The sequence below is a fragment of the Lynx rufus genome, unplaced genomic scaffold (assembly GCF_022079265.1).
Source record: "Lynx rufus isolate CCGP_SWC_20201006 ecotype Redwood Valley unplaced genomic scaffold, mLynRuf1.p SCAF_2, whole genome shotgun sequence".
In the NCBI taxonomy this organism is placed as follows: Eukaryota; Metazoa; Chordata; class Mammalia; order Carnivora; family Felidae; genus Lynx; species Lynx rufus.
The window spans coordinates 211,551,707-211,565,221 of NW_025814834.1; the positions used below are offsets into that span (position 1 = coordinate 211,551,707).

Sequence of the window (13,515 nt, forward strand, 5' to 3'; positions counted from 1 at the left end):
GGAAGGGCAGTTGAAGCTTTCTGGAAGAGCCACCGAACGGAAGGAGGCCAGGGAGGACTGGAGGCGGATTTATTCCCCCGCCAAGACTGGCTCCTGCCTCTGCCCGGGAGTGCCAGCCAGAGGGGCCTCATGTGGCTCTGGACTTAGGAGGCCCCGGGTTCAACGCCCAGCTAACACCCCTTCCTGGCTGGATGAACTTGAACAAGCTATTTCAGGTGAGCTGTAAAAAGGGTATCATAAAATGTCGGGCTTCTCTAATGCATTTGGCAGAAGGAGGGCACGAGCTCGAGTGGGTAGAGCGTGTAACGCCAGGCCGGGCATCCGTCACACAGTTATTGCCGACGTTACACCAGGACTTCACCTTGCTTCCGCTTTGGGCCTGGGAATGCATTTCCTGACAACCAAGAAACGTTCCCCAACCCATACGACCCAGGGACAGGGGACACAGCTCTCTCACGCGTCTGGCTGGACAGCCTCTTTGCCTCCGGCCGCGTTCGCCTTCTTTCTGTCTCAGCTGTAACGCAGCTCCTCCAAGATGTCCCTAGGGTACCCATTTGCTGAGCTCTGTGCGGGCTGACTAACGGGTCTCCCGCCAGCCAGGGAGGCCCGGGTCTGCAACCTGAGTGGGGGGTGGGGAACAAGCAACTTCACTGCACTGAGCCTCAGTTTCGTCATCTGTAAAGCGGACATCATAATAGAACCCACCTTAGTGCGCTGTTGTGGGGCTTAAGTAAAACAGGCAAGCCGGATACACCGGGGAACCTGATGCCTGGCCCCTAGTAAGTACTTAACAGATGTGATCACAGACCTGTGGCATCCCTGGCCAGGCAGGTGGCTGGTAACTGTTTTTTAGGACCCCTCCCCACATGGCTGGAAGCCCGTCCATGGGGAAAGGAGATTCTTCCGGGCTGTTTAGGGCGTGCTGTGGCGTTTAGGTGGCTGAGGGAGAGTCTGCCTCCGGCCACAGCGCATTCAGATTTCAAGGAGACCTCCGCGGTGGGGACCACGAGGCCCAGGCGGGATAAGTGGAACCAGGAAGGACCCTGGGTTTGTCCCGTCTGTGTCCCTCATTTCAGAAGAGAAGGCGGGGGCCACTGTGGAGGGAGGAGAGCCAGAAGTCAGCAATCTCATCCGTCACGAGTGGGGGATGAGCACCGGGGAGGGGGCCTACGGATGCCCCCGCCCAACCCGTCATCCCCAAGTGACAGGAAGGAGACATCCACCAGAGACCCAGGAGATGACAGAGACCCAGGAAAGTGGGGCCTGGAGGGACTCTGCCCAAGGTCCCCAACAGCAGGTGGCTGGGCCAGGACTTGAACCCTGTCTCTAAGGCTCTAACACCAGCGTTCTTACATTTGCCTCCAGCCAGGGGCCAAATCAGGCAATCTTAAAAGAAAAAAAGACAGAAACATAAAACACACATGAAAACAAAAATCCCAAACCAGTATAAAATCCTTGCAGAAGCACAGAGGGTCCCAGAGAGACCACGTCCACACTGGTTACCAGGTGGCCACAAACAGGCCCTCCCTCCGGTCTCAAACGCACTGCCTTTCCCCAGGATGAGCTGTTTTTGTCAGGCTGTGTCCCCTTTTGTCGTAAGACCACCCGCATCACTTCAGCATCTTCCACTCTCCCTGCCCCTCTCCTTCCTCCTTCCCGATCACGGTGCAAGAGCTCACTATTGTCCCGGCGACCTGGTCTGGAAATCTCAGTGACCGCGGGCATTCTCTCCCCTCTTTACTCCACCCCTCCCCCCCCCCCCCACCGCCCCAAACACGCGCACCTCCAGGTCCCCACCTGGCAGCCTGAGGGCTGGATCTGGCCCGTGGGATGTATCTTACTCGGCCTGTGAAAGGTTATTTACGGAACACGGAATGGTGACCAGCACTGACAGCCATGGGTGATCTCCGACACAGAACTTGAAAATCTGGAAACCCTGGCCCCAATCCTCACAGGTAGCAAGCAGCTGGTGCTGAGTCAGAGCTGTGTCCTGCGGAAGGGGCCCGCCTTCTACTTTGCCACGATCCCCGCCACTCCCTGCTGCCTCATACCTGGCTAGACTCTCTCCTCAACAGCCCCGCTGCCCCCTTTCAGACACGTGCATTTGCAACTCCTGTCCACTGCCCCGTGCAGTGGGTCCCAGCCTCGTTCCTTCTCCCTTCCCAAAGCCTTTCTTTGGCCCCCAGCCGGCTCTCCTCTACTTCCCAGGCACGGTTCATTGTGATAATTACGATCACCCACTTCTCTAAGGCTTTCTCAGTCCCCAAGTCCAGCCGTGACATCCCTCCAGCCCCTGTGCGGCTTCAGAGGAGTCCCTCACCGCCCGCAGGACAAACTCCAGCTCTTTGTCCAGGAGCGTCTGGACCACCCCATTCAACATTCCTTCCTATGTCAGTGTTCCCTGGGCACCTGCTTGGGGCGGGGGGGGGGGGGGCCCTGGCACCAGGGACGGACAATCAATGAACACAACAATGAACAACAATACAGGGTGAATAAAAACGTGCTTTCTCCCAGGAGAAAGATCAGTGCAATGTCAGGGACGTGTCCAAGGGAGAGAAACTCCGGTCACATGGCCCCGCGCTCTGCCCTCTGCATGCTGTCTGGTCTCCCTGCCTTGGCTTTCTCCCCTCCCCCCGCCGACCGTGAAGGCCTAACCTCCTTCCACACCCAGCTCTCACGCCCTTTCTCTGTGAAGCTTCCTCGCATGGCCAGCGAGAAGCAGCTCTCTTCTTCTCGAGCCTCGTCCACGCAGGTCACGTGTATGAGCCTCCCGACCCTGGCCACTCGGGGGGGTCTTGAGGGTGTAACTTTCATGCTACTTTCTCTACCTGCACTTGAAGTTAAGCAGGCAGGGCTTCATACCTGAGTTCGTCTTATCACGGCCTCTGGGCATTTTTACATTTCTCTGGGACTCTTCTCACACTGAGCCCCGGAAAGGTACACATCACAAAATCTCAATGACTCTCTGCTGACTCCATTCATTCAACAAATGTTCCCTAAGCGACACTGGGTGCCAGACACAGGAATGAGCAAGACAAAGGCCCGTTTCCAGGAAGCCCGTCTTCTACTGAGAGAGAAACAACGTAAGGGTTGGGATGAATTGTTCAGAAAAGAAAGAAGAAAAAATCAGCATCAAGGTGAAGGTGGTTCTTTAGATAAGGTGATGGAGGAAGGCCTCTCAGAGAAGGTAACAGTTCAGCTGGGACCAACAAGGCAGTAGCACAGCAGAATGGGAAGGTGGGAGGAGTCCCAGGTGGGGACAGCAGGGAGTGCAAAGGCCCTGAGGCAGAAATAACCTCAGAAGGTGGGCAAGGCAGAGGGGCAGCAGGGAGCCAGTAAGGAAGGTACTGCCCTAGCCCAGGGCAAAGCTGACAAATGGAGATGAGCTTATTACGGATTTGATTGGGGAGAGAGAGATGGGGTGAGGGGGCCAATGATTTTAGCCTGAGCAACTAAGAAGACACTAGGGCACCCTTAAGGACTGAATTTAAATCCATGTGTTGAAGCCCTAACCTCCAATGTGATGGTATTTGGAGATGGGGCTTTGGGGAGGAGATCGGGTTAGATGAGGTCATGAGAGTGAGGCCTTGGTCTGATGGGATTCGTGCCCTTATAAGAAGAGACTCTACATAGCTCTCTCTCTCTCTCTCTCTCTCTCTCTCTCTCTCTCTCTCTCCACACACATGTACCAAGAAAAGGCCACGTGAAGACACAGCAAGAAAGCATCTGTCTGCAGGTCAGGAAGAGAGCCCCTCACTGGGACCTGACCATCCCTCCTTTCCTACCCTCGTAGCAGCTGAAACGCAAAACCCTCTGTGTTCCTTTTGGGTGCTCATGCTTGCTTTGGGGATAACGGCTTCTTTAAAAGCCTATTTCAAAGCCAAGGGTCCTTTTATCAAGCAGCCTGGCCCACGAGGCATTGCTTTGATCCGTGGAGGAGCAGCAGATATTGCAAAATCTTCCAGCTTGCTTTCTTGGAAAAGTAGTTCATTCTATGGCACAGACCCCCAAAATTCACTGAATGTCAGAATGACAGACACGAAAAGGAAAGACGGTTATGGAAATGTTCCAAGAAAACTTCAGAGATTCCAGATTTAAGAAAGAGTTTTGAGATGAAACAGGCCTGGAGGTTGGAATGATCTTGATGGAACCATTTTGGTGCAAAGATGGAATTTGTGGGGCACCTGGGTGGCTCAGGCGGTTAAGCGTCTGACTCTCGGTTTCGGCCCAGGTCACGATCTCACGGTTTGTGGGATCGAGCCCCGCATCGGGCTCTGTGCTGACAGTGCAGAGCCTAAGTGTGCTCTTAATTAATTCCCTTCACCTATTTCCCCCATCGCCCCCGCCCAACCTCCCCTCTGGGAACCATCGGTTTGTTCTCTGTAGTTAAAAGTCTGTTTCTTGGTGTGTCTCTTTTTTTCTTTATTCGTTTTGTTTCTAAAGTTGCACACATGACTGAAATCATGTGGTATTTGACTTTGTCTATTTTATACTCCCTAGATCCATCCATGTTGCTGCAAATGGCGATATTTCATTCTTTTCACGGCTGAGTAATATTCCATTTTATATATATATATATATATATATATATATATATATATATATATATATATATACATATCACACCTTCTTTACCCACTTACTTGCTTCCCTATCTTGACTTTGGTAAATAATGCCGCAACAAACATAGGGGTGCATATACCCTTTTGAATAAGTGTTGTCATTTTCTTTGGGTAAATACCCAGTAGCAGAATTACCAGATCACGTGGTAATTCTATCTTTAATTTTTTGAGGAGCCTCCATATTGTTTTCCACAGTGGCTGCACCAGTTTGCATTCCCACCAACAGTGCATGAAGGCTCCTTTTTCCCCCACATCCTCACCAACACTTGTTATTTATTGCGTTTTTGATTTTAGCCATTCTGACAGGTGTGAGGTGATACCTCATTATTGTTTTGATTTGCATTTCCCTGATGATGAGTGGTGGTGAGCGTATTTTCCTGGTCTGTTGGCCATCTGTATGTCTTCTTTGGAAAAATGTCTATTCGTGTCCTCTGCCCATTTTTAAATTGGATTCCTTGGTTTTTTGGTGTTGGGTTGTGTAAGTTCTTTATATATTTTGGATACTAACCCTTACTCAGATACGTCCTTTGCAAATGTCTTCCCCCATTCAGTAGGTTGTCTTTTTGTTTTGTTGATGGTTTTGTTATGCAGAAGCTTTTTATTTTTCTCAAGTTTATTTACTTATTTTAAGAGAGAGAGTGCAGGAGGGACAGAGAGAGAAGGAAAGAGACAGAACCCCAAGCAGGCTCCGTGCTGACAGCACGGAGCCCGATGCGGGGCTTGAACTCACGACCCGAGCGGAAGTCAGATGCTCAACCAGCTGAGGCACCCAGGCGCCTCAAGTTTTGTGCAGGGTGTAGGAAAGTGGTCCAGTTTCATTCTTTGGCATGTAGCCGTCCCGTTTTCCCAACACCATTTGTGGAAGGGACTGTCTTTTTCCCATTGTCCATTCTTTGCCACCTTTGACATAGATGGAACATAAAAGTGTGTGCATTTATTTCTGGGCTCTCTATTCTGTTCTATTGACCTTTGTGTCTATTTTTGTGCCAGTACCATACTGTTTTGATTATCATAGTTGGGTAGTCTATCTTTTTTTTAAAAAATTTTTAATTTTTTTTTATTTTTGACAGAGTGAGAGGGAGACAGAGAGAGACAGGGTGTGAGTGGGGGAGGGGCAGAGAGAGGGGGAGACACAGCATCCGAAGCGGGCTCCAGGCTCTGAGCTGTCTGCACAGAGCCCGACGCGGGGCTCGAACCCACAAGCCACGAGATCACGACCTGAGCGGAAGTTGGACACTTAACCGACTGAGCCACCCAGGGCGCCCCATGGGGAGTTCTGATCCTGCTGATTGATGATCTGAGCAGAGCATCGCTGGGGTGGGCCACAACTGTAGCGGCCAGAGGTCCTGCAGGGAGAGCTGGCGAGCCCACAGCCAAGCCCCCGACAAACCCCCCGCGGGCTCAGAGAGGCAGCCCCGTGGCAAAGGCTGAATGATCTGTTATGGCAGCCTAGGCTGTGTCAACTCGGTTAAGCTGAAACTGCTGTCCCCAGAATCCCCCTCCCTCTTGGCTCAAGGTTCGAAGTGGCCAGGAGAGGAATTTGTAGAAAATCTGGAAAGAAACTGCACTCGCAAGGAAGACGCAGCGATGGGCGGGCGCCACGCGGCCCAGCCGGTTTGAGCCGGTCCTGCTGTCTGATCCGTGCCCAGCTCTTCCCTCTGACTGCTGGTCCCACTGACCGACAGTGTCCCCAGGCCTGTCACTGGACACCTGCTGGGCACCCACTGGCAACAGCCTTCTCCACAGGGAGACTTGTGGCTCACACAGGTCTCACCTTGGTGGCTGGACATCCGGGGCCCTCAGCTCCTGTGTCACTTTCACTTCTGACCCCCCCCCCCCCCCCGCCATGACCGTGTAAGATCTAATTCTTATCACAAATCCCCAGTTCCACAGGTCGCAGTGGCCCAGTGTTCTCGGTTCAGCCCGAACGAGGTCATCACCCACACTTGCCCGCAGACCTTTCCACCTCGGGCAGTGGTTCTCCAAGTGTGGTCCTGGACCTCCAGCATCAGCGCCCCTGGGAGCCTGTTAGAAATGCAAGTTCTTGGGCCCCAGCCCTCCAGACCTACTGCATCAGAAAATTCTGGGGAGCTTCTGACACGTGCTGAAGTTGAAGAACCACTCACGCGGGTAGGCACTTAAAAAGCCTTCCTCCTCCGTTTCTGCCCGGGATGATGAAAAGGTTCTGGAAATGTAGATGGTATTATGTTACTCATGTAATTTTACGTTGTGTGAATTTCCGAGGCCTCCCCTTATGCCCGCGAACGTTGGCATTTATTGAGACATTGTGCTAATCGCCGTATCACGCTCACCCCAACCCTCCAAAGGTGGCATTACTAGTCTCCCCATTTAATCGATGTGGAATCCAGGGAGTCTGACCCAGAATCCATACTTGTAGCCAATATGCCATTAGGCCCAGAGCACTGACTTATCTCTCTGTGCAGGAGACAGAAACCAGACGTCAGCCAGTGCGGCCCCTGGTCTCCACTTAGAAGCAGTATCTCAGGCACCCGGCTTTACCCTGCCCTGCAGCAGAGGCCGGGGCGGGGGGGGGGGGGGGGAGGAAAGGGGGTGTAGACTGGCCCGCTCCCAGGTCCACACCCCCAGGCCTGTTGCAATAAAGCCCCCCTCCCCTGGCCGGCCCCAGGCTACTGGAAATGGTTCCTTTGGATTTAGAGTGAGTTTATTGGAATGGAAAGATTTCAAAAATGTTTTAAGTTTATTTATTTATTTTGAGAGAGAGAGAGAGAGAGTGCGAGCAGGGGAGGGGCAGAGAGAGGGAGAGAGAGAAATCCCAAGCAGGCTCCTCCCTGTCAGCGCAGAGCCCAGCGAGGGGTTCGAACTCACAAACCGTGAGATCGTGACCTGAGCCGAAACCAAGAGTGGGACCCTTAACGGACTGAGCCGCCGAGGCACCCCTAGAATGGAAAGATTTTTTTTAAAGTGATAACGACAATAGCAGAATCTAGAAACATATTGCGCATTTACTGTGCGTTTAGTACTTTTTCCACATAGATCATTCAATCCTCACAAAATCCTAAAACCGTCCTCCTCATTAGGAGAAATTCGGCCGGTGCCCAAGTCACTTGAGGTCCTGAGGGCCAGCGCTTGTACGTAAATCTGTAATTTTAATACAAAATAATACATGTTTCTCTATAGGAAATTTAGAAACGGTCGCTATCCAGATTTTTACACCCTTTGTGTCTTTTTTTAAAGCTAAAAAATGCACCACCTTTATACTCTGCCTTTTTACAATATTAGATTAGAGTTGTCTTTCCACGATGCTCAAGGTCCCCATCACCACCACGTTTCGCAGCCACGTGGCATTCCTGCGCGTGGACGTACCACACAGTCTCGTCCAGGCCTTCATGTGGGACGTTTGGGTTGTTTCCACAAGAAGGCACTTCAACTGGGGAAACACGTGTGAAGGAGGGCGCCGAAATTTAGCGAAACCTCCTCCCTACAACAAGCAGCAATTTGGGGCACTCGGCTCTGCAGGGATGGTGTCTGTGGCGGAAGGACCCGCGTCCCAGACAGCAACGTAGCCGATACAGGTTTATTTGGGGTGCAGACGTTTGGGGGGGGCAAATGCTTTCATCTTTGTGTGCAGAAGACGAGGTAAAAACGTCTGTGAGGTTTACCCATCTCACTCCTTAGAAAGAAAAGCTTGATCCCTTGCAACGAGGTGCCAATGTTCTCCAGAACACCAGCGCGTCTCCCTACCTGCCAGTTCCGAGGTGACACAGCAGGTGCATCGAGCTAAACAGCAGTGCTCTCGTTTCTCACTAGAGTGTGGTAGTTAAGAACACAGACTCTGGAGCCAGTCTCCCTGGGTTTAAAACCCGTCTCCACAGCTAGTGGGTGGTGTTATTAGCTCACCAAGCCCTTGGAATCCAAGCACACTGAAGATGGAAGGAGCCTGGGTCTCTGAATGACTATGTCCCCGAAGTCCCCACCCTCCCCACCCAGCAGGCTACATTGTGACCCGACTGTCTTGAGCCTTTGAGATGTGAGGCTGTTTGCACAGTAGCTAGCCTACTCCTGCCTCAGTTTCCCCATGCCACTGAACTCTTGCGAGGGTGATTTGCAAGTGACGAGTCACTACACGCAAAACGCTTAGGCTGGTGCCTGTCACAACTGCTGTGTACCTTCATACTAACGTTGGAAATGCCTTGTAAGGTCAGACCCTCCCTCCCTGCAGCCGACCCAGGATCTGCCTCCTTCGGGGCCACCCCACAACTCCATCAAGAGTACTGACCCCACTTGGGGCGCCTGGGTGGCTCAGTCAGTTAAGCGTCCGACTTCAGCCAGGTCACGATCTCGCGGTCCGCGAGTTCAAGCCCCGCGTCGGGCTCTGGGCTGATGGCTCAGAGCCTGGAGCCTGTTTCCCATTCTGTGTCTCCCTCTCTCTCTGCCCCTCCCCCGTTCATGCTCTGTCTCTCTCTGTCCCAAAAATAAATAAACGTTGAAAAAAAAAATTTAAAAAAAAGAGTACTGACCCCACGAAGGACATTTCCCCAAAACATTCCTGACACTCATCACCAACCAGACGTGGCTCTGGCTGCCAGGAATTTCCCTAAAATCTTTTTGAATGTGTCTCAGCCTGAAATCCTCTCGTAGGAAGCAAATGTGTGTCCTCCTGTGAGAAGTTCCCAGTAAATGGATAACTCCATCCGGGGCAAGAGCATACGCGTGTTGTTCTAAAGCTGCCAGCACACTTCCCCACAGGCAATGAGTCAGTACAAACACGCAGGGCTGAAGAACTCCGTGAACTTCATGGCTCTGGCTCAGCCAGGCACAGTTCCCCCTTAGCCCGGGACGAAACTGTCCAATCGGAGGTTCCATCAGCTTCCATCCACACAACGAGGCACCAGCGATCCAGAAATTTGGAGCTTGTATCCGCCCCCCAGCTAATTACACATTTAACTACTTTCTATCAGTAAAAGCTTGCTTCTCTTGTACCCGCTCACCATGCCTTTTTGGGTAAGCCATGTTTCTTCGTGTCTGTGTGTGTGTGTGTGTGTGTGTGCGCGTGTGTGCACAGACCCTCATGAAAGCTACTGACGCCCCAGAGAAAAACGCAGAGGCAGACGGTTTGCCGTAAGATTTCAGGTGGCTGGTGGGTCCTCAAAGGCAATCTGAGGACCTTGACATGAGTGATTACATGTTTCAAAGGTCCCAACAATTTCAGAACGATCCTGACAACTCTTAACACGTGAACATCTAAAAGCAACACTTAAAAGCATCTTACACCCACAGGGAATTTCTGGAAGCATGTACAAGAAACCCGCGAGCCGTGGCTATCTCTGAGGAAAGGCACTGGGGGTCTGAGATGAGCGGGAGGTTTACATTTTTCCATTGGCTATCCCTTTTACGGCGTTTGAGGTTGTTTTTTGTTTTTTTTTTTACATTTTTACTGTGTGTAAAAATTTTTTTCTAATCAGTTAATTTTCTAATTGAAAAGAGTCAGTAAAAAGTTCTTTAAGTTAAGAACTAGACACAACCCGTTGTGACTGCCATTTCTGTGACACGGGGCAGGGACAGATCACCATGGGGGAGAGGTCAACTTACTTCCTGGCAGAGGAGGACCCACGTGGGAGGGGGGAAAGGCAAAACATCACTCAAGGAGGGGTGACACTGTTTTTCCTGTTTCTCCTTCAACACAGGTCATTATAGTTCCAGATTGAGGGGTTATTCGTATTTCATTAGGTCCCTACCCAGCGGGGTGCTGGCAGTAGGAACTGGGAAGAACCTTCTTATGGAAGTTCAAGGGGTGTGCACTCAGCCCCATCAGCTCTGCACCAGGCAGGGGGTGATGAAGATGTGTAAATGCTAGAACAAAGCTGGAACGTGGAGGGAGACATAGAGTGGAGGCTAAACGGCCTCCTACCATAAACCCCCTCCAAATACAAAAAGAGTAGATCTCTGTTGATCAGATCGAAGCACATGTAATCACCTTTTCTGAGGGTCGTCTGTAAAGGGGCAGCCAGAGCCCATATTTTGCTCGGCTGTGCTGGGGACCACGCGAGGCCACGTGTGTGAAGCTCTTGCCTCTGTGAGAGGCACACAGTAGGAGCTCGGCAAGAGTCTGCTACTCCCTTCCACCCTCCCCTCCCTGGTCCTCAGCATGAAACTTTTAAGTTTGGCCACTTCATCTAAAGATCCACTCACCAGACACAGTGGGCAACCCCACTCCTTGGTATTTGCGCGAGAGAAATGAAAAACGTACGTGCACAGTAAAACCTGCGCGAGAACGTTTATAGCGGCCTTAGTCATCACCACCCCAAACTGGCAACAATCCACATATTGTTCAGCAGGTGAGGGGATAAACAGACAAACATTTGCTACATCCGTAGGATGGGGTAACTCAACGTGGAGGAACCTCAAAGCACGACACTCCATAAAAGAAGCTGGACTCCAAAGGCGTCACAATCTGATTCTATTTGTTTCTTAGATTCTTTTTTCAAAGTTTTATCTATCTATCTATTTCTCTTGAGAGAGACAGAGAGCACAAGTGGGGGAGGGCAGAGAGAGGGGGACACAGGATCCGAAGTGGGCTCTACGCTGACAGCAAGGAACCCACGTGGGGCTCGAACCCGCAAACTGCGGGATCATGACCTGAGCAGAAGTCAGACGCTTAACAGACTGAGCCACCCAGGCGCCCCTCTCCTCTTCAGGGCACTGATCCCATCACGATAGACCTACTCTCAAGACCTAAGTATCTCCCAGGGCCCCGTCTCCTAATACCACCACACTGGGAGTAGGGCTTCAACCTACGAATTTGGGGCAGAAACACAGCCTGGAACCGGTCGTTTTCCCCGCTGCAGATGAGAGAGCCTCTGGGTGTCCACAAGGCACCTGTCGCAGCTTTTTAAGTCTGGGAAGCAGGAAGCAGACGCTCAAGGTTGAAATCATCCAAGACCCGCCTGGGCTAGGGCCCGTCCGCGCCAGCCCTCTGCAATTCACCAACACCTCACCTCGTAGGAACCCTCGGGGAGCCCACTGCAAACCTAGGAGATTGTTTTTTTTTAAAAAGAAAACATTTTTTCTCTTATTAGAAAAACCATGCTTCTTTAGTGAGCCAACATTAATAAATCTAGATTAGCAGAAAGGAAATCAACATCACCAGTGACCCCACCATCCGTACCGACTGATAGTATCTAGGATGCTGTTCAGACTTTGTGTGTTTTGTAAGCAAACATACCTTTTTCTTTTTCTTTTTCGTCTTTCGACAAAAATGAGATCTGGCTGCAACAGGGCTTGGTGACCTAACTTTTTTTTTTTTGTAACGTTTATTTATTATTGAGAGACAGGGTGTGAACAGGAGAGGGGCAGAGAGAAAGGGAGACACAGAACCGGAAGCAGACCCCAGGCTCCGAGCTGTCAGCACAGAGCCCGACGCGGGGCTCAAACTCACAAACCGCAAGATCATGACCTGAGCCGAAGTCGGACGCTTAACTGACTGAGCCACCCAGGCGCCCCAACTTTTAAAATGTTGGTAAATAACGGACAATTTTGCACATCATCAGTATTCATCTAAACCATAACTTTTAGTGGTTGAGGAATATTCCAGAACATGGAGGACTCATAATTTACATAACCAACCAATCTCCTATTGCCAGACACATAGCTGGTTTCTAATTTTATTGCTATTTTTCAAAATAACAGTATTAGGGTGACTGGGCAGCTCCACAGGTTAAGTGTCTGTCTCTTGATTTCGGCCCAGGTCATGATCTCGAGGTTCATGGGTTCAAGCCCCACATCGGGCTCTGTGCTGACAGCGTGGAGCCTGCTTGGGATTCTCTGTCTCCTTTGCTCTGTGCCCCTCCCCCGCTCATGCTTCTCTGTCTCTGTCTCTCTAGAAAGTAAATACACTAGGGGCGCCTGGGTGGGTCAGTCGGTTAAGCGGCCGACTTCGGCTCAGGTCATGATCTCACAGTCTGTGAGTTTGAGCCCCGCGTCGGGCTCTGTGCTGACAGCTCAGAGCCGGTAGCCTGTTTCGGATTCTGTGTCTCCCTCTCTCTGACCCTCCCCTGTTCATGCTCTCTCTCTGTCTCAAAAATAAATAAACGTTAAAAAAAAAAAATTAAAAAAAAAAAAGAAAGTAAATACACTTAAAAGAAAATCAGTATTGAAACGAACTCCTTAAACAGTCATGTTTCTTCTGAATAAAATCCTAGTATTGAAACTGCTGGGTTTTTTTAAGGCTTTGACACACATTTCAGACAGTCCTCATGCCCACCATGAGCTCGTGAAAGATTAGCATTCCTTTTTTAAGCTAAAATTTTGAAGCGTTCAAAACATTTCAACTTTCATATGTGAAAGATGGTATTGTTTTAAGTGGTATTTTCTTTACTACAATGGGGTTGACTGTTGTTTTTTTTTGTTTTTTTCCACGTGCTTATGAGCCAAGGGCACTTCTCCTCCTCCCCCTCCTCCCCCTCCTCCTCATCGCTCTTCTTCCTCTCCCCCTCCTTTTCCTCCTCCCCTCCTCCTCCCTCTCCTCCTCCTCACTCTTCTCCTCCCCCTCTTCCTCCTTCTCATTGTTCTTCTCATTCTCCCCCTCCTCTTCCTTTCCCTCCCCCTCCTCCTCCCCTCCTCCTTCTGGTTCTTCTCCTCCCCCCTTCCTCCTCCTCCTTCATTTTCATGCTCTCACCTGCTGTGCTGACAACTATATCACAGCACGTATGAAACTTTCTTGCCATAAACCCATTTTGCTAGTAGTAATGTGAATTTCTTAGTTTTGTGATATACACCATGTTATGTAAGATACTAACACCAGGGGAAGCCGAGTGAGGATATAGGAAATAGGAACGTAGGAATGTAGGGAAACTAGGATATAGGAAAACTATACTATTTTTGTGAGTTTTTTTATAAATCTAAAATTATTCCA

At 50.6% G+C, this 13,515-nt stretch overlaps 1 protein-coding gene across 3 annotated transcripts in view; it reads right to left on the reverse strand.

The window, feature by feature from the left end:
- Positions 1–13,515, reverse strand: part of TMEM51 (transmembrane protein 51) — a 54,520-nt gene that overhangs the window by 32,896 nt on the left and 8,109 nt on the right. The gene's annotated exons all lie outside the window — the stretch shown is intronic.